General features: G+C 44.2%; 1 protein-coding gene and 1 long non-coding RNA gene across 4 annotated transcripts in view; one reads left to right on the top strand and one right to left on the bottom strand.

The window, feature by feature from the left end:
* The window catches only part of LOC106579986 (nuclear receptor subfamily 6 group A member 1-A), a 104886-nt gene that overhangs the window by 25404 nt on the left and 52440 nt on the right, over nt 1–27042 (top strand). The gene's annotated exons all lie outside the window — the stretch shown is intronic.
* On the bottom strand, nt 436–15112 carry LOC106579987 (uncharacterized). 3 transcript variants are annotated; one of them, XR_001322780.2, is made up of 3 exons: nt 14552–15112; nt 6022–6106; nt 436–666 (listed from the first exon to the last, which is right to left on the bottom strand). It is a non-coding gene; the product is annotated as an uncharacterized lncRNA (long non-coding RNA). The 3 variants fall into 3 exon arrangements; XR_001322779.2 differs by having other exon boundaries at nt 6027–6106; XR_006760875.1 differs by lacking the exon at nt 436–666 and adding an exon at nt 4333–4568.

The following is a 27042-nucleotide window of genomic DNA, read 5'->3' as shown; positions in this document are numbered from 1 at the left end:
GCATTTTAGTTTCAATAAATCATTTTCTATACCCTTAGTAGGGTATATGACCGGCCATGATTGGAAATAAGAATTTGTTCTTAATTGACCTGCCTGTTAAAATAAAGTTACATTACAAAAGATTTAAAATAAAGGTGGACAGAGTGAAAGAATCTACTGTAGTTGCAATACTGGTGTGCTGTGTGTTTTTAAGAAGCTAGTTTAGAGACGGGAAACCCAGGCTGGTTTTCATTGTTCCCTCAGACTCTTTCCCACTGTAAAAAAATTATAAAACATGCATTGGGTCTGGCCTGGCTGAAAAACGTCAATGTGTTGGAGATTTCCCAGCATGTTAACATAACCTTACAGGGCAATTACTGACAGATTATTTCCATATGTCTTTATCTCCTCCAATTATAGAAAAGGCCAAATTAACTTTCCAAAAATCAAGCATGCTGATTGTTTCACTTTTTATTTAAGGTCAACTTGAACCGAAACTGAAAAATGTGTGAAAACGTGTTGCTCTGTTCCACCCCTGTGATTGTTGTTGCCACATCTGCTGAGTTGAAACTTTATTTCAGGGTCTTTTGTTTTGGCATAATGAAAGCGTGAACACTCCCAGCTGTTTGGTGAGTGCTTCAGCCGGCCTTCCAATTCTGGAGCTCTCTTCTTGACCACAGGTCTCCTCTGAAAAAGGAGATTCTTTATTTCAAAGCAACTAAATAAAGGGTACATAAAAAAAGGAACTGAGAGGTCCACTAAACAGTTAATCCTGTGACATAGGGTGTCGCTGTCCTCAGCTTCCCGTTACAGAAGGGGAAATCATTCTGAAATAAAAGTACGGTAAAACGTGCACTGATCTTATGATGAGAAGATTATGAGTCACTTCGCCAAAACACATGATCTACCATAACAACCCAGGGAAATGGAATTACATTGCCTTGCAAAAGTATTCAGACCCCTTGGATTTCTTCACATTTTATTGTGTTAGAAAGTGGGATTAAAATGAATTTAATTGTCATTTTTTGTCAACGATCTACACAAAATAATTTATGTCAAAGTGAAAGATATATATATATATATATATATATATATATATATATATATATATATATAGATAGATAGATAGATAGATAAAAAATTCATAACTAAAATATAGTCGTTGCATAAGTATTCAGCCCCTAAATTAGTTGAGGAGTAAAATGTGGCTTAACAAATCACATAGTAAGTTACATTGACTCAGTATGTGTGAAATAATAGTGGTTGACATACCCATCCTCTGTCCCACATACATACAACATAAACTCAGCAAAAAAAGACGTCCTCTCACTGTCAACTGTGTTTATTTTCAGCAAACTTTTCAGCAAACTTTCAGCAAATATTTGTATGAACATGACAAGATTCAACAACTGAGAAATAAACTGAACAAGTTCCACAGACATGTGACTAACAGAAATTGAATAATGTGTCCCTGAACAAAGGGGGGGTCAAAATCAAAAGTAACAGTCAGTATCTGGCAGAGGTCGATTAATTAGGGCCGATTTCAAGTCTTCATAACAATCGGTAATCGGCATTTTTGGACACCGATCATGGCCGACCACATTGCACTCCATGAGGAGACTACGTGGCAGGCTGACTACCTGTTATGCGAGTGCAGCAAGGAGCCAAGGTACGGTGCTAGCTAGCATTAAACGTATCTTATAAAAAACAATCAATCTTAACATAATCACTAGTTAACTACACATGGTTGATGATATTACTAGTTTATCTAGCTTGTCCTGCGTTGCATATAATCGATGTGGTGCCTGTTAATTTATCATTAAATCATAGCCTACTTCGCCAAACGGGTGATTTAACAAGCGCATTCGCGAAAAATGCACTGCCGTTGCACCAATGTGTACCTAACCATAAACATCAATGCCTTTCTTAAAATCAAAACACAAGTATATATTTTTAAACCTGCATATTTAGTTAATATTGCCTGCTAACATGAATTTCTTTTAACTAGGGAAATTGTGTCACTTCTCTTGCGTTCTGTGCAACAGAGTCAGGGTATATGCAGCAGTTTGGGCCTCCTGGCTCGTTGCGAACTGTGAAGACTATTTCTGCCTAACAAAGACAGCCGACTTCGCCAAACGGGGGATGATTTAACAAAAGCGCATTTGTGAAAAAAGCACAATCGTTGCACGAATGTACCTAACCATAAACATCAATGCCTTTCTTAAAATCAATACACAGAGGTTTATATTTTTAAACCTGCATATTTAGTTCAAAGAAATCCAGGTTAACAGGCAATATTAAACTAGGGAAATTGTGTTACTTCTCTTGCGTTCATTGCACGCAGAGTCAGGGTATATGCAACAGTTTGGGCCGCCTGGCTCGTTGCGAACTAATTTGCCAGAATTTTACGTAATTATGACATAACATTGAAGGTTGTGCAATGTAACAGGAATACTTAGACTTATGGATGCCACCCGTTAGATAAAATACGGAACGGTTCCGTATTCCACTGAAAGAATAAACATTTTGTTTTCGAAATGATAGTTTCCGGATTTGACCATATTAATGACCTAAGGCTTGTATTTCTGTGTGTTATATTATAGTTAAGTCTATGATTTGATAGAGCAGTCTGACTGAGCGGTGGTAGGCAGCAGCAGGCTCGTAAGCATTCATTCAAACAGCACTTTACTGCGTTTGCCAGCAGCTCTTCGCAATGCTTCAAGCATTGCGCTGTTTATGACTTCAAGCATATCAACTCCCGAGATTAGGCTGGCAAAACGAAAGTACCTATTAAAACATCCAATAGTCAAAGGTATATGAAATACAAATGGTATAGAGAGAAATAGTCCTATAATAACTACAACCTAAAACTTCTTACCTGGAAATATTGAAGACTCATGTTAAAAGAAACCACCAGCTTTCATATGTTCTCATGTTCTGAGCAAGGAACTTAAATGTTAGCTTTTTTACATGGCACATATTGCACTTTTACTTTCTTCTCCAACACTTTGTTTTTGCATTATTTAAACCAAATTGAACATGTTTCATTATTTATTTGAGAATAAATTGATTTCATTGATGTATTATATTAAGTTAAAATAAAAGTGTTCATTGTTCATTCAGTATTGATGTAATTGTCATTATTACAAATATATATATATATATATAAAAATCGGCTGATTAATCGGTACCGGCTTTTTGGTTGGTCCTCCAATAATCGGTATTGGTATCGGCATTGAAAAATCATAATCGGTCGACCTCTAGTATCTGGTGTGGCCACCAGCTGCATTAAGTACTGCAGTGCATGTCCTCCTCATGGACTGCACCAGATTTCCCAGTTCTTGATGAGTGTTACCCCACTCTTCCACCAAGGTACCTGCAGTTCCTGGACATTTTTGGGGGGAATGGCCCTAGCCCTCACCCTCCGATCCAACAGGTCCCAGACGTGCTCAATGGGATTGAGATAAACGCGAATCCAACCATCACCCCTGGTGAGACAAAACCGCAACTAGTCAGTGAAGAGCACTTTTTGCCAGTCCTGTCTGGTCCAGCGATGGTGGGTTTGTGCCCGTTGTTGCCGGTGATGTCTGGTGAGGACCTGCCTTACAACAGGCCTACAAGCCCTCAGTCCAGGCTCTCTCAGCCTATTGCGGACAGTCTGAGCACTGATGGAGGGATTGTGCGTTCCTGGCATAACTCGGGCAGTTGTTGTTGCCATCCTGTACCTGTCCCGCAAGTGTGATGTTCGGATGTACCGATCCTGTGCAGGTGTTGTTACACGTGGTTTGCCACTGCGAGGACGATCAGCTGTCTGTCCTGTCTCCCTGTAGTGCTGTCTTCGGTGTCTCACAGTACGGACATTGCAATTTATTGCCCTGGCCACATCTGCAGTCCTCATGCCTCCTTACAGCATGCCTAAGGCACGTTCACGCAGATGAGCAGGGACCCTGGGCATCTTTCTTTTGGTGTTTTTCAGAGTCAGTAGAAAGGCCTCTTTAGTGTCCCAAGTTTTCATAACTGTGACCTTAATTGCCTACCGTCTGTCTGTAAGCTGTTAGTGTCTTAACGACAGTTCCACAGGTGCATGTTCATTCATTGTTTATGGTTCATTGAACAAGCATGGGAAACAGTGTTTAAACCCTTTACAATGAAGATCTGTGAAGTTATTTAGATTTTTACGAATTATCTTTGAAAGACAGGGTCCTGAAAAAGTGATGTTTCTTTTTTTGCTGAGTTTATTTAAGGTCCCTCAGTCAAGTATCACAGATTCAACTACAAAGACCAGGGAGCTTTTCGAAAGCCTCAAAGGGCAGTGATTGGTAGATGGGTTACAATAACAAATCAGACATTGAATATCTCTTTAAGCATGGTCAATTTAATAATTATGCTGTGTTTGATGTATTAAACCACCCAGACACATCAAAGATACAGTCGTCCTTCTTAACTGAGCTGCAGGACAGGAAGGAAACTGCTCATGGATGTTACCAGTAGGCCATTGGGGATTTTAAAACAGCTACAGAGTTCAATGGCTTTGATAGGAGAAAACTGAGGATGGATCAACAACGTTGTAGTGACTCCACAATAATGACCTAAATGACAGAGTGAAAAGAAGAATACAAATATTCAGAATAAAAATATTCCATCCTGTATGCAACAAGGCACTAAAGTAATACTGCAACAACAAAAAACACAGCAAAGAAATATACTTTTTGGCCTAATTGAAAAGCCTTATGTTTGGGGCAAATCCAACATAACACATCACTGAGTAACTGCCTCCTTATTTTCAAGCATGGTGGTGGCTGCATCATGGTATGGGTATGCTTGACATCGGCAAAGAGTTTTTCAGGATTAAAATAATTGGGAGGGAGCTAAGCACAGGCAAAATCCTAGAGGAAAACCTTCTTCAGTCTGCTTTCCACCAGACTTAGAGATGAATTCACCTTTCAGCAAGACAATAATCTGCAACACAAGGCCAAATCTACACTGGAGTTGCTTACTAAGAATACAGTGAATGTTCCTGAGTGGCCAAGTTACAGTTTTGATTTTACTTGAAAATCTATGGCAAGACATTAAAATGTATTATTCTTAAAACATTTTTTTGAATTTTTATTTCACTTTGACATTACACTGTAGTTTGTGTAAATTGTTGACCAAAAAAATGACAATTAAATCAATTTCAATTCCACTTTGTAATAAACGTTTTTTTTTTTAAAGAAATCCAAGGGGTCTGAATACTTTTGCAAGGCACTGTACATGGTAAGTATAATTACAATTGTATCTTTGCAATGTTGTTTTTACTCCTGGATAGTACAGTAGAGTCTACAGTAGAACATAGAACATTAGTGCTGGCTGTATGTTTCCATGTTATCTGTTCTCCTATCCCATCACTCGGGGTGTTTGTACCGCAGTCTGCATTCATTGATCAGTGAGCTGTTCTCATGTAAACCCACCGACAGCAATGAATGTTTATTGCAGCATTAAGAGGTGGACCTCTTAACTAAGTCCAGTATGGGAAGTAACAGAAGATGATGTAAAACCAGGAGATTTACAGGAAGTGTCTGTCTTCATCCCTCTCTTCTTGCCGAGTGTCTCTTTAAAGGTGGCCCTCAGGGTACATTTAACGGTCGATGGTTTTGGACAGATGCTCAAACTCACCGACAGCGTTGAATGTTTACTGAGGGCACCAGGAGAAATGTCTTGTCCTTTAGTTGTCACACTCATGTCCCTAGATCAGCAACCACTCGCCTTTGTTGAGCAACCACTACACCACATAATATAGGCTGCTGCTTCCAGGCCAGCAGATATAGGAGGCCACTCATTTCTCTTGGCCAGCATGTTCAATGTAGATGCCCAGTTTGTTACCACCCATGCTGTTGTTGAGTTGCTAATAGATTTTGATGAGGTGCCAGCAGGGGAGGAGAGGAGAGTCATGATGTTGGGTTTCCCGAAATAGTCATTCCTGCAGCTGTGGTGAATACCCTAGTCATCTTCCTCTTCTGCTGCTGCTGCGATGAAACTTGTGACTGCTAACAAGACTCTTACCTTACCTAGCCCAGAGCAGTGCCTCTTTCTCCCCCAGCATATTCCATCTCCTCCTCACACACGCTACACATCCCAGTCACCTGTGCTGTGGGGAAAACAGACAAAGGAAAAGGAAAGAGCCTGAATATAAAATCCAAAACGGCACGTCAATCAATCCTCCAAAAATGGCTTGGAGAAATGGAAGCATGTTGTGATGGTTAGCTAAGCGCGTGTTGTAGAGATCCCCCCTACAGCATAAACCATTGCACTGTAGCATTGTTAGTAGTTTGACGGCTGTTCCCTTTACCCTGCTCTGAACCCCAGCTCTATACTGCACGGGGAACACAGCATCTTCCTGTTTCAGCCTCTTTGAGGTTGGAAACTCATGCAGTCATGTTTTATTCATGCACACTTCCCATTCGGCTGCTCCTCTTAACTGTGTAACATGCGGCAGGGATTTGAGACACTTCTCTTGCTTTTGTTCTTTTTTGTCATCTTTGGCACACAAATCTGGCATTTAGGATGGGTGGGGAATACAAAAGCCTGGTTCAAATATTCTGGAATATAATGCAACTAATTAGATTTGTTGAGGGTTTTAGAATGTGTCTCGTATAGAGAAGTGGATTACAGGCTTCCTGACTCTGTTAGTTCCATCAAACATGAAATAATGATATAATTGATTGGTTCTCCAGACCTCGGTTTGCTGCGTTAGCTTTGTCTCTACACCTTTAGGCTGCTTTACGAGACCCATGAAATAATAGACTGTTCAGGTCCTTTTGCATTCTGACACAGTTCACTGAGGCATCACTATGCCTTTACTGCAGTATTCTGTTGTCATGTCTCTCACATGTTTCTAATTTCATATATTCCATGAGCGTTAATATCAGTTGCAAGTTAGCTGATTACAGAGGACGTAACAAAAAATGGTTGGAAAAGCATTCTTCTCTTATGTCTGTCCTCAGTGTTCCCTCAGTTTCAAGGTAAGCAGTGATTGTTTTTCAGCCTGGTCAGAGATTCCCAAAATGAGTCTGGCGTTGGGTTGGCTGTGTTCCCTACCTTCCTTGGCACTTGTATAATTTAGCTGTCTGCCCCAAGACACAAGGGCTTTTCATTCTGGAATATCTCTTTCCTTTTCCCCTCTTTTCATTTGACTGAACTTTTATCCTGTTTGCATGCAGAACACATTGGCAGTCTGACTCAAATCCACACATGCTGTACTTCCTTATGAAATAGTTCTGTCTAAGACCGCCCAGGCTGATATCATTGAAACAATCTGTAATTTTCCCTCAACTTTGCATTAGGGAGCAAGCTGTGAAATTCAAACTAAGACTTCGGGACCGTTTGAGTGTTTGATTGAGTTACCGATACTGAACCAGTTGAAACCCTGTGCAGTGAGAGAAGTAGGGCCACAGAGTGAACTGGATTTACTTTAACACTGCCACTGAACCCACTTGAACCCTGCGGCATCAGCACATTCTAGAGGTCAGAAATGAGAGCACACAGTGTACTCTGACTGGCTGATGTAATGGTGCTCAAGTCCATCAACAGGATCCTGGATTCTAACGTTACCTATCTGACACTAAGAAACCAGGTCAGACAATCTGTCTTATGAACATTTGATCTAATACAATGTACAGTAGACATGAGGAGACTGCATATAAACGCGTATATATTTCAATATTCCGCGGCCATGTTGTTCTGACAGTGGGAATGCGTTGAAAGCATTCTGTCACATGCCGTACGCGCTCTTAACCTGACACTTTCTACATGCCGGTTCTAAAAATACTCTACCGAGTTTCTTCAGGCTTGAGACATGCCCTGACGTACACATCACACTACGTGTCTGACTGTCCGTCAGCATTACACAACGACCTGGGGCGCTGTCATTTAATCTCATAGCTTCTTAACCTTTAACTGCAGTGGGCTAAGTCAGGGTCACATAGAGTGTTTCTTGGTGGTCTTGAACAAGTCTACTTTAAAACAAAAGTATATACCTCACACTCATGTTTATGGGCTTAAAAGAAAAGAAGACTCCTGTACCATGTCAGATATAGAGTTGAAATGTATTCCATTTTGAGTTTGCATCCCAATATTACACATAAGACTGAAATGGAACAAAACTGTTTGACATATAGAAACACCAGATTTGTCAGTATTTTATTTATTTTTATTAATTATGAAATTATAAAAAATATTAATAGCATTCAACCCATGAGGCCACTAGGTCATTTGACTGCAGGAAACGGCTGCAGACACATTTAATCACTTCACGGAGTGGTCTGAATTTTGATAGAAAACGCAATCAAATCCAACAAATATGCCTTAATTGCCATGTCAGTCAGAACATGTGAGAACAAGTAAGATCTGACAAATTATTAACTGGCAGAATTGCAAATCTCTCTTCTAAATGAACTCATTTTGTATTAGATTTAGTGTTGCAGTGGGGTAGTATCATATTAAGTCTCACGTTATAGTGGAATAATAGTTGATGTCTAGCTGCTATGGTATGCATAGTTGTAGCGGCAGGGTGTAGTATTATATGATATGGTATGATATTCAGAGGCTCAGGTGGAAGAAAGGACCACCCCTGGGTTCCCCAGCGCTGAGGGACTACTACTCTGAGATCTCTCCCAGGCAGAGCGCCAAGCCTCAGTTCGCCACGCCAAGCCTCCAGAACTCTCCACGTGCCACCTCTGACTCTGCCAAGGCTCCGGGTGTTTAATTTCCAACTCTCAGCCCGCCAGCCAGAGCCATTTTTTCTCTTTAATGCGAAAAAGCACTCAGAGTTAACCTTCGATGCTCTCAGGCAGCGCAATCTAACCCTCCATGCGATCACAGTTAGCCTCTTCCTTCACACAAAGGGAAGAGGCTATCTGTGTAAGAAGACAAATAAGTATGTACAGAGGGAGTGTTGTAGTGTTATAGAATAGTACTAAACACTACATCACTCCCCTCAGTCCTTAGTCTGGGCTGTTTGTTATACGGTTCAATATCTATCGCCTCACACATCCACTGCATCTGGTAATCGTTCTCCCTTGTCACACTCTCAGACTGGAATGCTTGTTTGTGTAAAACCAGTTGTAAAATGTGTTGGGATTGGACAACATCTCTCTCTCTCTCTCTACTGATGAAGGGAGATCACTCCCTCGGTCTGCCATCTCATGTCATCTGTTCACTTTTGACCCCACAGTGGATAGGTCCTGTCACCTCAGCCTGGTTCTGCTAGAGCGATCCTGAGAAGAATATGATGTCGTCGTCTCTCAGATCTGAAGCGGCACTGGCTCGGTTTAATCAAGCTGATGAATATGTTATAAGCTCTTTCATGAGCAGTTTTGAAGATTGCTAACAGAAAAAGGGATGGAGCCCTTTGTGGGTGTCTACTGGATTTAGCTGTGACATTTCTCTGCTGTCACGTCTGCCTCAAGGAGCATTTTTTCATTGGTTAGGTCCACTGGCCCCCCTAAACACTGGCTTTGTCACAGTTCTCAGACCAAATCCACAAATGTGGTCCTATTATGCATTGTTATCAGAGCTGTAGTACGGCTGTACAGTCCAGTTGAAGATGCTTTAGTTATGTCGTTAAAGAACGCATAACCCACATCTTTTTTTTAACACATTTATTTCCCCCTCAAGGTTGACCGCAACAAAAAGTTACACAACATTTGTTTATGGCACATAATCCCTGCTTTAATCTGTTGTGTAGACGCAGTGCAGTCATGGCATCATCTCCAAGCCCAGAGGGTTAGCATTTCTCCTCTGACGACTGTTTGCACTCACTGCACTCTGGATCACAATAAATAAGGCATGCAGCTGCCCGCCATCTCTCCTTCCCCTCCCTCTATACTCTCCTCCTCCCTCCTCTTCTCCCGCCTGCCTCTCAACCCCCCTTGCTGGGGGCGCGAAGGAGGGATGTCTCACACAGTGAGATTTAAAATAGCACGGAGGGGCAGGGAGGAGAGGCACCGCACGACGAAGCAGTGCTGATTTCATATTTACGTTATCACTAGGAGCCAGTGGGCTGAGCCAGCATGCGAATGACCTGAATATAGATGGAACTTTCATTTGTCCCGGAGCTGTGCTGCCTTATGGCAGGTATTGACACGCCTAGTCAACCCTTGTTCTCAGTAGAATTCCACATAAGGCACGAGCAGGATGGCCGTGGATTTTGCCAGGAACTCTTTTGTCTTCTCTGCATGTCAGTAGTTCATGTGTGGGCCGTGGCATCTTCTCTTCTGATCTTCCTCTAGCAGACGGACACCTAAGTAAAACTCAAGAGGACAAACCCGTGCCCATCCATCAGTGTAAAGGACCACTCAGAGAGCTGAGCATCTCTATTCCTCAGGAGTCTGCCTCTGCGTCACAGCGTGAGCCTCGGGGCCAGCAGCACACTGATGACAGTGAGGCCCCCGCCTCTTCACAAAGTACACTCTGTCCTGACTACTTAGTCTTTCCCATTCAATGTATGCATAGCAGAGTTTGGGCATGGTCAGGTATTGGCATACCATTTGGCAAGCCAACGCTCAATCAGTGTCACTCATAATAGTGCTGATTTGATTTCACTAAAGTAGCACATTACAACACATTACAACTCCTACAACAATGTCCTGTGCTGTTAATAAACCTCCATGCTTTCCTATTGGCTCAAAGTACATGTAGCTATCTGCTGTGGCGTACCCAGTCAGTGGAGCAGAGTTGAAAGCATTGATCCAGAGAGTTAGTTAGTTGTATAGAGTCTTAACCCCCCTTCCAGGCAGTTCCTTCCTCTAGCTGCATGAAGAAATCTCAGCTGAATTCATGTCTCCTTTCAGATTTCTAAGAGGCGTTAAACCTTTCTGGATTAAAGTAGGTAAGCTGACAGGCAGAAGATTGTATTAGCTGGTGTGTTGGCACAGCTTAGAATTTTATTTCCTTCTCGCTGACCTGGTAGACAGCATTGTTGTGTTTTTCCATTTTAAATTACAGCAAAAACATCCGTAATGTTTCTTTCTATTCCCACGTTTTCTATCGTTCTCTCCCTTTCTCACTCTATCGTTCTCGCTCTCTCTCTCTCTCCATCTCCCTCAAAGCACTGACAGCATACTTCTGTGAACACATCATTTATCATCTGCTAAGCCATGCTGATTCTAGAGCTTTCCCCACAGCCCTTATCTGTTGCTGAGCCTGCTTTTCACTCCACAGCTGCCAATTATATCCCGGCTCGGCCGGCTGGCCTGCAAACAGACCTGGTCTGTCAGCCAGCTGCAAACTGATGGAGGGCTTGGAAATACATGTTATAGGCTTACCCGTACACAGGGAATAGAACAGTTCTGGTTTGATATAGGGACTTGACCTCAGTGAGTGTTGCATTAGGGTGATAGTTGAATAGCATTACCTTAAACCAGGCGATGGATGCCAGGAGGATGGTGGTGATGTGACCGTGCTCGGTTATTAGGAGAAGAGCCTGTGGGGAGGGTATGCATTGCATGCAGATAGCGGCTCCCCGGCCTCTCAGCTGATGTAATGTGACGTCTGATTGTCAGTGTAATGGGAAGAGACGTGCACATCAGAGCAATGTGGGTCAGAGAGGCAGATGACCAGCCTGCGGCCTGTATCTGCTGCCGCTGTCTAATCTGCTCTAACACAGCCAGAAGGGACTCTTAATCGACCCTGATATTCACTGAGCACACATTACTCTCTCTGCTCCCTGGTTCAGCATAGCTGTGGAGGGGAATGGAGGATGGAGCCTCAGTTTGTGACGGACAGCGTTTCCATTTTACAAAGATTTATGTTTCCTGATTTATGTTTTCTGATGATATCAGATGTTTCGATGAGAAATGTTCAGTGGAACAACAAAATGATTCAACTTCAAAGGAAATAATCAAGACCTGATCCATCCCTTGTGAAACAGCCCATGAACCATTAAAACAGACCAAAACCGTGTAGGAATGGACTAGGAAGTTGAGAATCCTCTCCTTTCTTTCTGTGATCTCCGATCGAGCACAGAGCAATGACAAGAGACCGTTCAGGAAACTAGAATGCCAATTTATATGTTACGCTTAACAAGGCAAGTTCACTTTAAGCATGCCAAATTCAGATTTCACACTTAAGATGTATCTCATCATCTGGGCTCCTTCTCCACGGTCTTACAGGTTTTAAAATATTCTGTGGTGTTGCTGCAGTAAGATATCTACTGTATGCAGAGTGCTGATGTAGAGTGCCGGATTCCAACATGGTCATTAGGGACAGAGATTGTACTAGCGAGAGAGAGAGAGCGAGAGAGAGAGAGAGAGAGACTTTTTGCAAAGGTTTGTAGTGCACGTCTGTGGGGTCTTAACAGCCCCGTCATAGCCAGACGGAGGTGACAATGAGGCCTTGAAGTGTGGTGACATTTTATGCTCAGACTGCTTTTTTACAGCTATGGAAAGGCTCTGGAGAATCTGCCACTGCTTCATCAAAGCCAGTAATTTCCTGTCCATTTCAACCCCCATCCCACTACCCTGATTCCACGTCTGCTAATCCCACCCCCGCAAACCCCCTTGCCCCCCCTTGCCCCCCTGCCGGCGCCCCTGCTGGCGCCCCGCCTGCCCGTTCCACTCCACTCTGTGCTATGCTGCCCTGGGCCGGGCTGGCCTAGGCTAGGCTATGTGGCTATGTGCTTTGTGTCAGCAGGCTTGCGGCTGAGCATTAACAAAATCCTCATTGTCCAGCGCGGGAGTGGTGACTGCTGTCTGGTTTTCTATTCAAATCCAGGTAAAGGGGCCTGAGAGATCCAGCCTAAATGCAAAGTCCAGTCCCAGCGCAGGGCAGGCTACAGGGCCGGAGGACAGGTTGCACAAGCTCTCAAACCCTGCACCCAAACACACTCCTATCTCCGCCTCAAAGATCAACAAGTGATAACGAGTGATTCACAAATGCTTTGACCCTAAGATGTGCAGTTTTAAAAATCTGTTTCGGACTAAAGCGAATACTTTCAATTGATCAATAGCCTTTCATTGATTCCTCTAATTGTTACGGATATTGAATGTAACTTCTTGTTGCCAGACTTCCATCGTGGCAACACAGATGTGTATCAGAGTAACAAGACTCTACATGTAAAGGCATCTCAAAGGACTGCTTGTACTGGGCCTATGTCCTGGGGATGTGGTACACATATGCACACCAAATACTTTTTCTCTGTTGATTCTCCCCAGAGCCATAGCTGTTTTTAACGATGCCTATGGAAGACTGTCTGTCTTTAGTCCACAGCTGTGCAGCTATTTGTTTTTAAAGCTGCTTTTCTAGTGTCATCAATGACGTGTCCGTATATTATTGTAGTTTTTTTTTTAATACTTGTTGTGGTATTTTCAAGTTTTGTCATAATCCCTCTTTAATGTCTGTTCTTCTCTCTGTCACTATGTCGGTTTGTTCATGGGATCTGGGCAATGTTTTTGGTGTTACTAGTCCCTCTCTCAGACAGCTTTTGTAGTGGATTAAGGGCTTTGGACAAAGCAGACACGACAAACAAGATAGCTGGGGACAGGCTGTATTTCCTGTCACTCAATACATTCCAACTCCTCCGACCCCCCCCCCCACACACACACACACAAGACGCTGGAAAAAAACACCAGCCGTTCTTATAATTACACTCCTCTCTCTCTTCCTCTTTCACTGCTGTTTATAAACCTTCTTGGACATCCTACGTTGCATTTTTTACTTCTCAGCCTCTGAGCACGTTACTACTTCACAGCAGCTATGTTTTTTTTCTGTGTACAACTAGAGTCAAAGCAAGGGGAGGGGAAAGAGAGAGAGAGACTCTTTGAAAAGCCAGTCAAAAGTGAAGCATGGTCACCTCTAACCCGGGCCAGGCATCCCCTCCTCCAGCACCCTGAGCAGCAGCTGGCTGCCTATCTCTCACTGCTCTAATGGCCGACACGGCGGTCTGGATGGGGCTGGACGCTTTTGTCCACAGTTCCTCTCAGTCAAACAACTACTACTGCTACTGGGCGCACCCAACATTCCCAGGGACCAGCGTTATGAAACACACGCAGACATACAGGGAAACGCACAGGGATGCATTCATTCACACACACGCGCACGCGCACATACTTACACTCGCACACAGACATATTGTGTGCGGTGGACAAAGTCTCTCTCAAACTCGCTCTTTCACACAGACCCTCTGTTTAAAGCGCACATGCTCTCTTTAAGACAAACTGTACCTCGCACGCATACTCTCCAATGCATGCACCCACGTTATAATAACCACACACAAACATGCCTTTTTTTTTAAGACAATCCAACACTTACACAATCCTTTTCTTTAGAAACAGTCATACTACCAATAGGTAAGTGGAAATCATAATTGCAGTTCTAGTACACTCAACTAAGCCATCAGTGAGCACATATAATAAGGCCCTCGTTCAGAAATAATGCATAGAAGTAAAGCATAGAAGATTGTGCTAATAAGGCGTATAATGGGGAGAATGTGTTCTATTCAGAGCCACTCAGACATCATGCAGAGGAGAGCGACTGGCACAGTGTGGCCAGGGGGGAATTGTTACAAAACACAGATTGTAAATGAATAGATACTCACTGAAATAATAGCAGACAGTTATTCAGTTGGAAGTTCTCTGCTTGTCTCGTCGATGTTATTGCAGAAAGGGGAAAAGTGTATAGGTGGGAGAAAAGGGAAGAAAAAAACCCCTCCGTAGCCGGTCGAACAGCTAACTTCCCTCAAGTGCACACGTTGAAAAGTTAGTGTGGAACTGAGGGGAATGGGTTCTTCTCTCTCTCTCTCTCTCCCTCTCTCCCTGCCTCTGTCCCACACACACAAACACACACACTCAAACACATTCACACACGCTAACAAACTATGTCTGTCCGATCTTCTGATGTCCTGCCCGATCTGTCTCTCTCTCTCTCTTTCTCTTTCTCTCTCTCTTTTACACACACTCTAACTCTCTGTTTTTCCTCCCTGTCTCACCCCTCTCTCTCACTCTGTTTCTCTCTCCCTCTCTCACACATACACACACACACACACACACACACACACACACACACACACACACACACACACACACAGAGAGAGAGAGAGACGCATACAAACATGCATGCACATACACACAAAGGAGCTTGGCTACGCAAGTTATTAAACTGCTCCACATTTAATTGCATGAACTATATATGAACCAGTTGATGGACAGGAGCACATTTAGTCATGTGTTAAAGAGGAAGAGCAGTTATTGGCTGAGACTTTGAGAGCCAGCGGCTAGGGCTCAGTGATTGGGCAGTGTTCAGACCATTGAAAGTAGAGCCCTCTCTATTGAATGGCTACTGGTGTGGGTGGGGCCTGTGTTTGGGTGACAGACTGGCTCTGAAAAAGGATCCTGAGAGTTCAGCTACTCTGCCAACCAGAGCAGCCTATGCAGAGAGGAGGGGAGAAGTGGGGTGATGTTTAGTATTTGTGAAAGGAAGGAATCTGCTCACCAGTAGTTTTATCATCGAAATATAGTCAGTATTTTTTTTTTAAATGACACACCTTGGAGTATACGATGAAGAATATCAACTAAAATGTCTTACCCAACTGTTTGAATAAAAACATGTATAAAATATATTTAGCATCATTGACGATACATACAAGAACAATTCTGATCTCATAATAGTTTGAAACGGATTCATTTGAGTCTCCTCGGCTTTTGTCTAGTCTCGCTTGCCAAGGATGGCGATTTCTCTCTTCGCCACCCAGTAGAGGCCGGCTAAACCCCTAGTGTCCCACAGAGCCTGACATCTACATGTCTCCCTGAGATGCACTAGCTGGATGCAGCCCCACACTCCTCCCTTTGTGTGTCTTTCCCTCTCTCTCCCTCTCTCCTCCCTCTCTCCCCCTCTCTACCCAGTGATGACGACAGGCTGGGCCCGGGAGTGCTGCCAAGCACTTTCATTCACACCTGATTAGATCACAGTGACCTCGATAACATCACTCTGCTCCACGCCCTGCGCCACACTGGGACACAAGCCTTTTGTTTGGGTTGAGAAAATACTGTGTCTGCACAAATTGACGCTAAATTAGATGGAGGGGATATTAATGTAGAAATGTCTGAAGAGGTGAGAGGGGAGAATGTGCGCGTTACAGAAGAGGTGGATATAATATCTTACAATGGGGGTTATTGTACAGTATTTCATGTCATTTGAAGTGGAATGTGTACATGGAGGTATGTTATAAAGGAAGATGACCCATTGTTTCTGTCGGAGAGTGTTCTTACACTGAGGTGGAAATATTGATTCATGGTGCCGGTGATGGCTGAGAATGACTGTCTTTCAATGTTTTTACATTTAGTCAGAGTTTGGGAGCCATGGCTGTGTGTTCGTGCGTGTGTGTGTGTAGGTGTGTGTCTAGGACACAAGACTGACATCAGTACCATCTGAGACAGCCCTACATCCCAATGACGATGAAAGCTATTTCAGCACAGTGGTTTTATGAGCATGATTGCATCAGTCTATTTTCTGTAACCTACATTAACATATCGGGCGATTCCAAGGCAGCATGGCCTGCAAATATTTTTTTCAAATTTTCACATAGAAACTTCATTAGGAGGAAGGATATTTAACATGCTTTTTACATTTGTGTCACAAATGGTTTTTGAGAAAATCATGACGAAAGTGGCCATTTTGCGCCCTTTTTAGACTTACTGTATACATGCCTCTTGTGGTACATGGTACAGACAACACCGTGGTGTCATCATACTCTTTATAGTGTGCTCTAAAATATGGATTATGTCAATTCTGACAGGGGGAAAAAATCACATTCAATTCTATTTTTTTTAAGTCCCCATTCTGATTTTGCTTATTTTTTTGACATATTGTTTGAAACAATATACTCTTCAAACATCACATTTCCAGAGTGGGCTCTCTGCTATTTTTAAAGAAGTTATACATTTTATACATAGAAATGCACATTATAGGTCATTAACCAATCACAGCCCTCCTGTAGGATTGCACATTCAGCAAATCAACAGCAGAGGGACTTCCCTTTGAATCCATTTTCACATTCACTGTGTTGGCGGTGCTCATGCGTGGTTTCCAGGTGTTTGATGCCATTCTATTTGCTCCGTTCCAGCTATTGTTATGAGACATCCTCCCCTCAGCAGCCTCCACTGGTGTCATGTACGGTTCACGGACCATTGGGTCTTACCGGAGGCTTGTATATGTCTAAAAATACCTAAAATGGCCACTTTCAACATGATTTTCCCAATAATGGTTTGTGTTACAAACGTAAAAAGCATATCAAACATCCTTCCTCCCAATGAAGTTGCTGTGTGACGATTTGCCAGAACATTTGGAGATACCAAAAATATTTTTGGCCCATGCTGGTATGGAATCGCCCGATATTTTCATCTACATGGATATGACTGCACCTCTGTTTCCTATCCATGCTATTTATCAATGTTTCTCTTATATATTCCTCTGATGAGCTAGCGTGATTTTCACATGTTCAGAGAACCTCTGGTACAGATCTGAGGCATGGGGGCCGATGGGGAGGGGAGGGGGAGCACGTCCTGCAGCTGTGCCTCTGATGACAGGCCTGTCCTCGACCTGCCCTCCATCAGACTAAACACAGACCTGGACAGGCTCTCTGTGCTGCCTGGCCCTAGCTGCTTACTGCCACACGCCATCCTACAGCTCACATGGAACCTACGGTATAGCACAAAAACACGCTAGCGTGAGCATGCACACACACACCCGCTCGCACTCACATTCGCACACACACAAACACACACATAGGGACGATACCAGTATCACCATTTTTTTTATCCATGTAAAAAATGTAAACACAAATCAGACCAAACTATTAGGTCCTTTAAAAACCTGCTGTATGTAAAATATTGTGTGCTTTGGGTTCGAGCCCAGGCTCTGTCGCAGCCCGCCGCGACCGGGAGGTCCACGGGGCAGCGCACAATTGGCCCAGTGTCGTCTGGGTTAGGTAGGGTTTGGCCGGCAGGGATATCCTTGTCTCATCGCGCACTAGCGACTCCTGTGGCGGGCCGGGCGCAGTGCACGCTGACCAGGTCGCCAGGTGTACGGTGTTTCCTCCGACACATTGGTGCGGCTGGCTTCCGGGTTGGATGGGCATTGTGTCAAGAAGCAGTGCGGCTTGGATGGGTTGTGTTTCGGAGGACGCATGGCTCTCGACCTTCGCCTCTCCCGAGTCCGTACAGGAGTTGCAGCGATGAGACAAGACTGTAACTACCAATTGGATACCACGAAATTGGGGAGAAAAAAGGGGGTTAAAAAATACATCTATACTGTGTGCTTTAGTTTGGAAAATAAATACATGTAACTCTGGAAGACGACATGATGATGTTTGCTTCCAACATTAGGACTGTTTTCCTAAAGAAGTTTCCTTGCCACGATACTAACGAGTATCGCAATACTGGTAGTAGTCACTTTAATAACTCTACCTGTATGTACATATTACCTCAATTACCTCGACTAATCGGTGACCCCGCACATTGACTCTGTACCGATACCTCCTGTATACAGTCTCGCTATTGTTATTTTACTGCTGCTCTTTTAATTACTTGTTCCTTTTATTTCTTATTCTTATTTGTATTTTTAAACTGCATTGTTGGTTAGGGGCTTGTAAGTAAGCATTTCACTGTTGTATTCGGCGCATGTGACTAATAACGTTTGATTTGATTTGATTTGGTATCGTCCCGGCCCTATACACAGACACACACACACATTCCCAATGAACACACACACACACTCCTAATGAACACACATACGAACACACATCTCATGTTTTATGGGGATGCTCTGTACACCATGTCCTCTTTGATACATCAAAGCATTTTTTTGTGGATGTGGGGATATGGGTTAGAGAGTGCTGCTGGATCACACATTGCCCATGTTGCATCACACTGAGTTGTGTGTTTCAGGGAAAGGTGCAGTACGTCTCTGTTGAGGTTCAAATCGTGGACGTGTCCTCTGTGTATTCATTGGCCATCTGAATGGATGGTCCCAGCAGGGTTTTCTGACCACAGCAGATCTGAGAGAGTCATGCCTGCTCTTCCTGGGCCACGGGGGAAACTAGGTCACTGGGCTGTCAGTTGTGGCAGTGCAGGCGCACTCGCGTGTGTGTGTGTGTTTAACGTTGTAAAATAGGGCTTTTACATAAGAGTGGGATGTGTTCAACAGATATGCAGTACCACTGTTGCAGAGATTCTCTCACACTGCAGTACAACGAGAGAGAGAGAGACTTGGTTGAGATCCCTAAGAACGTCAGAAAGGCAGGCTCTTATTATCATAGTCAATGTGCAGCGTGTAGAGAGAGTGGAGGAGATTAGATGCTTCTGGCCTTTGAAGTATATTTTCCATTCATTGTGTGATGGCAAACTCCATCAAGTATTTGAGGCAGCACTGATAAGGGCATCTGTTATAATTGCAGTGGCATTAAAAACCCTCGTGAGAAATAATATAAAACTATCTTCTACCTTGTTTAAATGAAAACGTTTCCCTCATTTCCAGTAAGTGTCATTAATGTGTGTTATTGTAAATCCAAAGAGGCCAGCATAACAATGAGCACATAATTATAGGAATGCATTTCCAAATACACTATATATACAAAAGTATGTGGACACCCCTTCAAATTAGTGGAGTTGGCTATTTCAGCCACACCCATTGCTGACAGGTGTGTAAAATCGAGCACACAGCCATGCAATCTTCATAGACAAACATTGGCAGTAGAATGCTCTTACTGAAGAGCTCAGTGACTTTCAATGTGGCACCGTCATAGGATGCCACCTTTCCAACAAGTCAGTTCGTCAAATTTCTGCCCTGCTGGAGCTGCACCGGTCAACGGTAAGTGCTGTTATTGTGAAGTGGAAACGTCTAGGAGCAACAACGGCTCCACCGTGAAGTGGTAGGCCACACAAGCTCACAGAACGGGACCACCAAGTGCTGAAGCGCATAGCGTGTAAAAATCGTCTGTCCTCGGTTGCAACACTCACTACTGAGTTCCAAACTGCCTCTGGAAGCAACTTCAGCACAAGAACCGTTCATCGGAGCTTCATGAAATGGGTTTGGAGTAGTGGAAACGCGTTCTCTGGAGTGATGAATCACGCCTCACCATCTGGCAGTCTGATGAACGAATCTGGGCTTGGCGGTTGCCAGGAGAACACTACCTGCCCCAATGCATAGTGCCAACTGTAGAGTTTGGTGGAGGAGGAATAATGGTGTGGGGTTGTTTTTCATGGTTCAAGCTAGGCCCCTTAGTTCCAGTGAAGGAAAATCTTAACGCTACAGCATGCAATGACATTCTAGATGATTCTGTGCTTCCAACTTTGTTGCAAAAGTTTGGGGAAGGCTCTTTCCTGTTTCAACATGACAATGCCCCCGTGCACAACGCAAGGTCCATGCAGAAAATGTTTTTTTTTTAGATCGGTGTGGAAGAACTTGACTGGCCTGCACAGAACCCTGACCTCAACCCTATCGAACAACTTTGGGATGAATTGGAACACCGACTTCGTGCCAGGCCTAATCGCCCAACATCTGTGACCGACCTCACTAATGTTCCTGCGGCTGAATGGAAGCAAGTCCCCACAGCAATGTACCAACATCTACTGGAAAGCCTTCCCAGAAGAGTGGAGGCTGTTATAGCAGCAAAGGGGGAACCAACTCCATATTAATGGCCATGATTTTGGAATGAGATGTTCGACGAGCAAGTGTCTACATTCTTTTGGTCATGTAGTGTATAACATGTAAAAGTCACAGTCCATAATCTGTCCTTTTTCGTAGATCCCTTTTACACTTCAGCAACTATTTCACCAGAGTGGTTAAATAATTGTTGGTGTTTTGAGGGTTTGATTGGATAGTTTTTGTCCCAAATCTAACCCCTTGTTTTGTCTTATTTCTCACTTGTTTGGTAACTATCTTTGAGTCAATTTAGTAATAGTCACTAGCCCTCTCTTGGAATGGGAGTTGAAGGAGAAGACTTATCTCGGAGGATGTTGATATTAGTGCAGTGATCGACCTTCACAGTGTTAAAAACGGAGCAGGGCTCAAATGGCAGGGCTGGATGTCGAGGTGGTGCAACCATTTGATCTCCTGTGTTGGTGTGTGCTGCTCGGCTCTTTGAACTTCACTTTGGACTCTTGGCTTCTTATGATTGGCTGGGGTTGGGTGTCAGATTAGGGCTGCTCTATGAGTCCTGGCCTGGTGCGTTCACTCACAGTGGGGTGAACAGGGACACAGGGAGAGGACCTCCCCCCACCCTCCAGGACCCAACGAGTGGGGTCAGGGTAACTGAACGTCCCCAGGGGCCCGAGGGGAGCACCATGACAGGATGTCCCTGAAGAGCTGTGGTGACAGGCCTTTAGCCCTCAGATCCTGTTGCAGGGTGTTGTTGATGTGCAACAGAGCAGAGCCAGACCAAACACTGCAGACCTCACAGAGGTGTCTGAACATGCCCGGCCTGCCCTAGGACATGTACTCACTCCCCACTCATCCAACCCCTACCATACTTACTTACTCTGGCCCCATACCTGCCTTACTTTGGCCCTATAATTCCCTTTTCTGGCCCTATACCTGACTTACTCTGGCTCCAAATCAAACCAAAGTTTATTTGTCACGTGCGCTCAATACAACAGGTGTAGACCTTACAGTGAAATGCTTACTTACAGGCTCTAACCAATAGTGCAAAAAAGGTATTAGGTGAATAATAGGTAGGTAAAGAAATAAAACAACAGCAAAAAACACACCTGACTTACTCTGACCCTATACCTGCCTTATTCTGGCCCCACACCTGACTTACTCTGGCCCCACACATGACTTACTCTGGCCCTATACCTGCCTTACTTCTGGCCCCACACCTGACTTACCCTGGCCCCACACCTGACTTACTCTGGCCCCACACCTGACTTACTCTGGCCCTATACCTGTCTTACTTTTGGCCCCATCCCTGACTTACCCTGGCCCCACACCTGACTTACTCTGGCCCCACACCTGACTTACTCTGGCCCTATACCTGTCTTACTTTTGGCCCCATCCCTGACTTACCCTGGCCCCACACCTGACTTACTCTGGCCCCACACCTGACTTACTCTGGCCCTATACCTGTCTTACTTTTGGCCCCATCCCTGACTTTCCCTGGCCCCACACCTGACTTACTCTGGCCCCACACCCGACTTACTCTGGCCCCACACCTGACTTACTCTGGCCCCACACCTGACTTACTCTGGCCCCACACCTGACTTATTCTGGCCCCACACCTGATTTTCTCTGGCCCCACACCTGACTTACTCTGCCCCTATACCTGCCTTACTTCTGGCCCAACACCCGACTTACTCTGGCCCCACACCTGACTTAATCTGGCCCCACACCTGACTTACTCTGTCCCTATACCTGCCTTACTTTTGGCCCCACACCTGACTTATCTCTGGCCCCACACCTGACTTAGTCTGGCCCTATACCTGTCTTACTTCTGGCCCAACACCTGACTTACTTCTGGCCCCACACCTGACTTACTTCTGGCCCCACACCTGACTTACTTCTGGCCCCACACCTGACTTACTTCTGGCCCCACACCTGACTTACTCTGGCCCCACACCCGACTTACTCTAGCGCTATACCTGCCTTACTTGTGGTCCCAGACCTGACTTACTCTGGCCCTATTCCTTGCCTTACTTCTGGCCCAACACCTGACTTACTCTGGCCCCACACCTGGCTTATTCTGGCCCCACACCTGACTTACTCTGGCCCTATACCTGCCTTACTTCTGGTCCCAGACCTGACTTACTCTGGCCTAATTCCTTGCCTTACTTCTGGCCCAACACCTGACTTACTCTGGCCCCACACCTGGCTTATTCTGGCCCCACACCTGACTTACTCTGGCCCTATACCTGCCTTACTTCTGGCACCACACCCGACTTACTCTGGCACCACACCCGACTTACTCTGGCCCCACACCCAACTTACTCCTGGCCCCACACCTGACTTACTTCTGGCCCCACACCTGACTTACTCTGGCCCCACACCTGACTTACTCTGGCCCCACACCTGACTTACCTCTGGCCCCACACCCGACTTATTCTGGCCCTATACCTGCCTTACTTCTGGCCCCACACCTGACTTACTCTGGCCCCACACCTGACTTACTCTGGCCCCACACCCGACTTACTCTGGCCCTACACCCGACTTACTCTGGCCCCTCACCCAACTTACTCTGGCCCCACACCCAACTTACTCCTGGCCCCACACCTGACTTACTTCTGGCCCCACACCTGACTTAATCTGCCCCCACACCTGACTTACTCTGGCCCTATACCTGCCTTAGTTCTGGCCCCACACCTGACCTACTCTGGCCCCACACCCGACTTACTCTTGCCCTATACCTGCCTTACTTCTGGCCCAACACCTGACTTACTCTGGCCCCACACCCGACTTACTCTGGCCCTATACCTGCCTTACTTCTGGCCCCACACCTGACTTACTCTGGCCCCATACCTGCCTTACTTCTGGCCCCACACCTGACTTACTCTGGCCCCACACCTGACTTACTCTGGCCCCACACCTGACTTACTCTGGCCCCACACCTGACTTAGTCTGGCCCTATACCGTTCTTACGTCTGGCCCCACACCTGCCTTAGTCTGGCCCCACACCTGACTTACTCTGGCCCCACACCTGACTTACTTCTGGCCCCACACCTGACTTACTCTGGCCCCACACCTGACTTATCTCTGGCCCCACACCTGACTTACTCTGGCCCCACACCTGACTTATCTCTGGCCCTATACCTGCCTTATTCTGAGCTCATACCTGATCCTCAGCATACACACTTAACATCCCTTCTCCAAAAATATATATCTAACAAAGCTGAAAAGAACCAAACCGATATTTTTTACCCCTTCAGCAGGACACATTTAGTCACTGCATGGTTTACATCAGAATGGGAGGAGATATTCTGTCTGGGCTTGCTTCATGTGGTTGAGTCTTCCACAGTGCACATTTAGAGGCCCAAGAAAGGGAAGCCAACCCAACCAATGAAATACGCATTCCCTTCACTTTTATGTTTGTAATGAGACGGTTGGTCATTGTGTGAAGTCTTTGTTGGTTCCTGGGGTTATTGTACTGCATTGTGTTACAGAGATCCTCCCCTCATGTAGCCTGTGAATTATTGAGATGGTTTGGGGAAGCCGAGTGGCTCAACATGAAGAGTATATTTTTAGCCTCTAGTCACTAACTGGAGGTCTGAGAAAGAGGTCTTTAGGGGGGACACTCCCTTTTCACTCTGTTCTCTCTTCCATACTCACCCCCACTCTTTTATTTTCTTCCAATCCCTCCCATTCTTTTCCTAGCCCTACTCTCATCTCCTCTGGCTTTCTTTCTTTCTCCCTCTTCTCTTTTCCACATCTTTTTACAACTGTTATTTGTTTCACATGAGAGGGGAAAATGGAATAAGTAGTGTTCTGATATCAGAAATATAAATACATCTTGTAATGAATTAATATGGTTCAAGGTTTATATGGTTTATAATGGTTCAAGGTTTACATTAAATATTTCAATACATGGCATGAGTGTGCAGTGAGATGGGTTGAGCGATACTTTTCTCGTCAATCATCTTGAAAAACCGTATACTTAAAAACTGGAAATCAACCAGTCCCCCATCGTTAACACAATAGAAAGGTCAAATGCTTCATTATCTAAATGTTGAAAGTGCGTGGGAGACGGAGAGAAACAAAATGGTGCAGTTTGAGGCGGAGAGTGATGCGGGTCCTCGAGATGGGGGTGTGAGCAGGTCCGTCTGGGCAGGGGTGATGTTGTGGATGTGTGTGTGCGTCTGTATGTTGTCGTTTGTATGTGTATGTTTTGTATTGTCAAAAATCTAATAAAAATTAATCTTACAAAAAACTAATATTTAATCATTTAATCAATCATATTTAGCATCATGAGGAGTTTGCCTATTCTGCCTGTGCCTCTTTGTATGGAAGAGGAGCTGTTGCACTTGCAGTGCAAATGTTCACAAGAGGCCATTGGAATAATTAATTGATGCTTTGATACGCGATAATGGAAGTAGCTAGGAATAATTTATATGACAAATATTTTTAGTGTGTCTCTTCACCATCCACATAGTCCCACTCCTCACTACTTCTTGCCTCTCTCTCACTCCCATTTCTCGCTCTCTCTCTCACTCCCATTTCTCGCTCTCTCTCTCACTCCCATTTTTCTCTCTCTCTCACTCCCATTTCTCTCTCTCTCTCTCTCTCTCTCTCTCTCTCTCTCTCACTCCCATTTCTCCCTCTCTCTCTCTCTCTCTCTCTCTCTCTCTCTCTCTCTCACTCCCATTTCTCCCTCTCTCTCTGTCTCTCTCTCGCTCTCTCTCTCACTCCCATTTTCTCTCTCTCTCTCTCTCTCTCACTCCCATTTCTCCCTCTCTCTCTCTCTCTCTCTCTCTCTCTCTCTCTCTCTCGTGGCTGAACAGGACCCATTTATAATACAGCTTCTTCCATAAATCATCCATTCCACTCGATACTCCCCCAATCCCTTATTTTCCACTTTGATGCAAATTTGTATAAATTCTGTTTCCCACCGACAAAAACAGAATAAACCAAACAAGCATAAAGAAGAGGAGAAAGGAAGTCAGTGCAGTCAGCATTCATTTCCATAGCCCTGTCTCTGTGATTTGATGCTCTGTGACATATTGAGTCTAATTTGTAGCCTAAAGAACTAAACAGCTATGGCCTATTTTGTTGTTCTGTGTTCGGGTGGGTGATGTCACCATTTCTGCCTTTTAAGGCTGACCTGTCTCCAGTGGTTAGTGTGAGGATGTCAGTACTATTTCTCTGGACCACTAATAGAGGGTTAAGGGGCAGCAAGCCTGAGTAAGGTGGTCAAGCAGAGCTCATAGGCTCAGTCATTATAACAGTCAACTATCTCTGCTCAGCCTCTTTGTCATACCATTCACCTTTCTCTTGGGTCGTTCCATGTCATTTCAGCAAGCCATGACACCCACCCTCTCTGATTTTTATAAAATGGTTTCTGCAGTTTGAAACAGATAAGATAAGCATTCCTGCAACATTATTTTGTTGAAATAGTTTTTGATGTCGGAGAAATTAATATATCATTTATAGGATTCATATAATATTCAATAAATAAAAATGTTAAAAGTCACCCACAGATCCCCCACACCCCACGCCAATCTCAACCCAACAACCAATATACAGTGTCCGTTCTCTATGTCTGACAAGTAATATGGTGCTGCAGCTTGGAGTATTGTTTCTTCATACCATGTAATGTATTCCCAGGGAATTTGGTTATTTTCACCTATTCAAAGAAATTAGTCAATTAAGTTGTTAGGTTTATGTACCATTTATACATCCTGCTATTACCAGGTTTGGACCACTAGATGGTCCTGTTACTGTTATTAGGTGACATTTTTCACCTCTCAATATTAAATGGATAGTTCACCCAAATTACAAAATTATATATTGCTTTCCTTACCCTGGAAGCAGTCAGTGGACAGCAATCCATGCTTTGGTTTTGTTTACCTTGCCACTGTTTATTTTTTATTATTATGATTTACTTTACAATAAAAATGATAACATACAGAAGCATACAAACATCCACAACATCACCCCTGCTCACACCCCAATCTCCAGCACCCGCAACACTCTCCACCACATGGCCTCAAACTGCACTATTTTGTTTCTCTCCACCTTGCCACTGTTTCAAATGCTAACTTTTTAACATTTATAGTACAAATAAAATGCAAGTCAATAGTAATTATATTATCATGTTCAGTGCATTCAGAAAGTATTCAGACCCCTTCACTTTTTCCAAGAAATGTACAGCCTTATTCTAAAATTGATTAAATGAATTGTTTTCCTTATCAATCTACACAAAATACCCCATTATGACCCAAAAAAATAATATCACATTTACATAAGAATTCAGACCCTTTACTCAGTACTTTGTTGAAGCACCTTTGGCAGCGATTACAGCCTCAAGTCTTCTTGGGTATGACACTACAAGCTTGGCACACCTGTATTTAGGGAGTTTCTCCCGTTCTTCTCTGCAGATCCTCTCAA

This window comes from Salmo salar, chromosome ssa20 (assembly GCF_905237065.1).
Source record: "Salmo salar chromosome ssa20, Ssal_v3.1, whole genome shotgun sequence".
NCBI lineage: Eukaryota > Metazoa > Chordata > Actinopteri > Salmoniformes > Salmonidae > Salmo > Salmo salar.
This window is presented reverse-complemented; position numbering and strand designations above follow the sequence as displayed.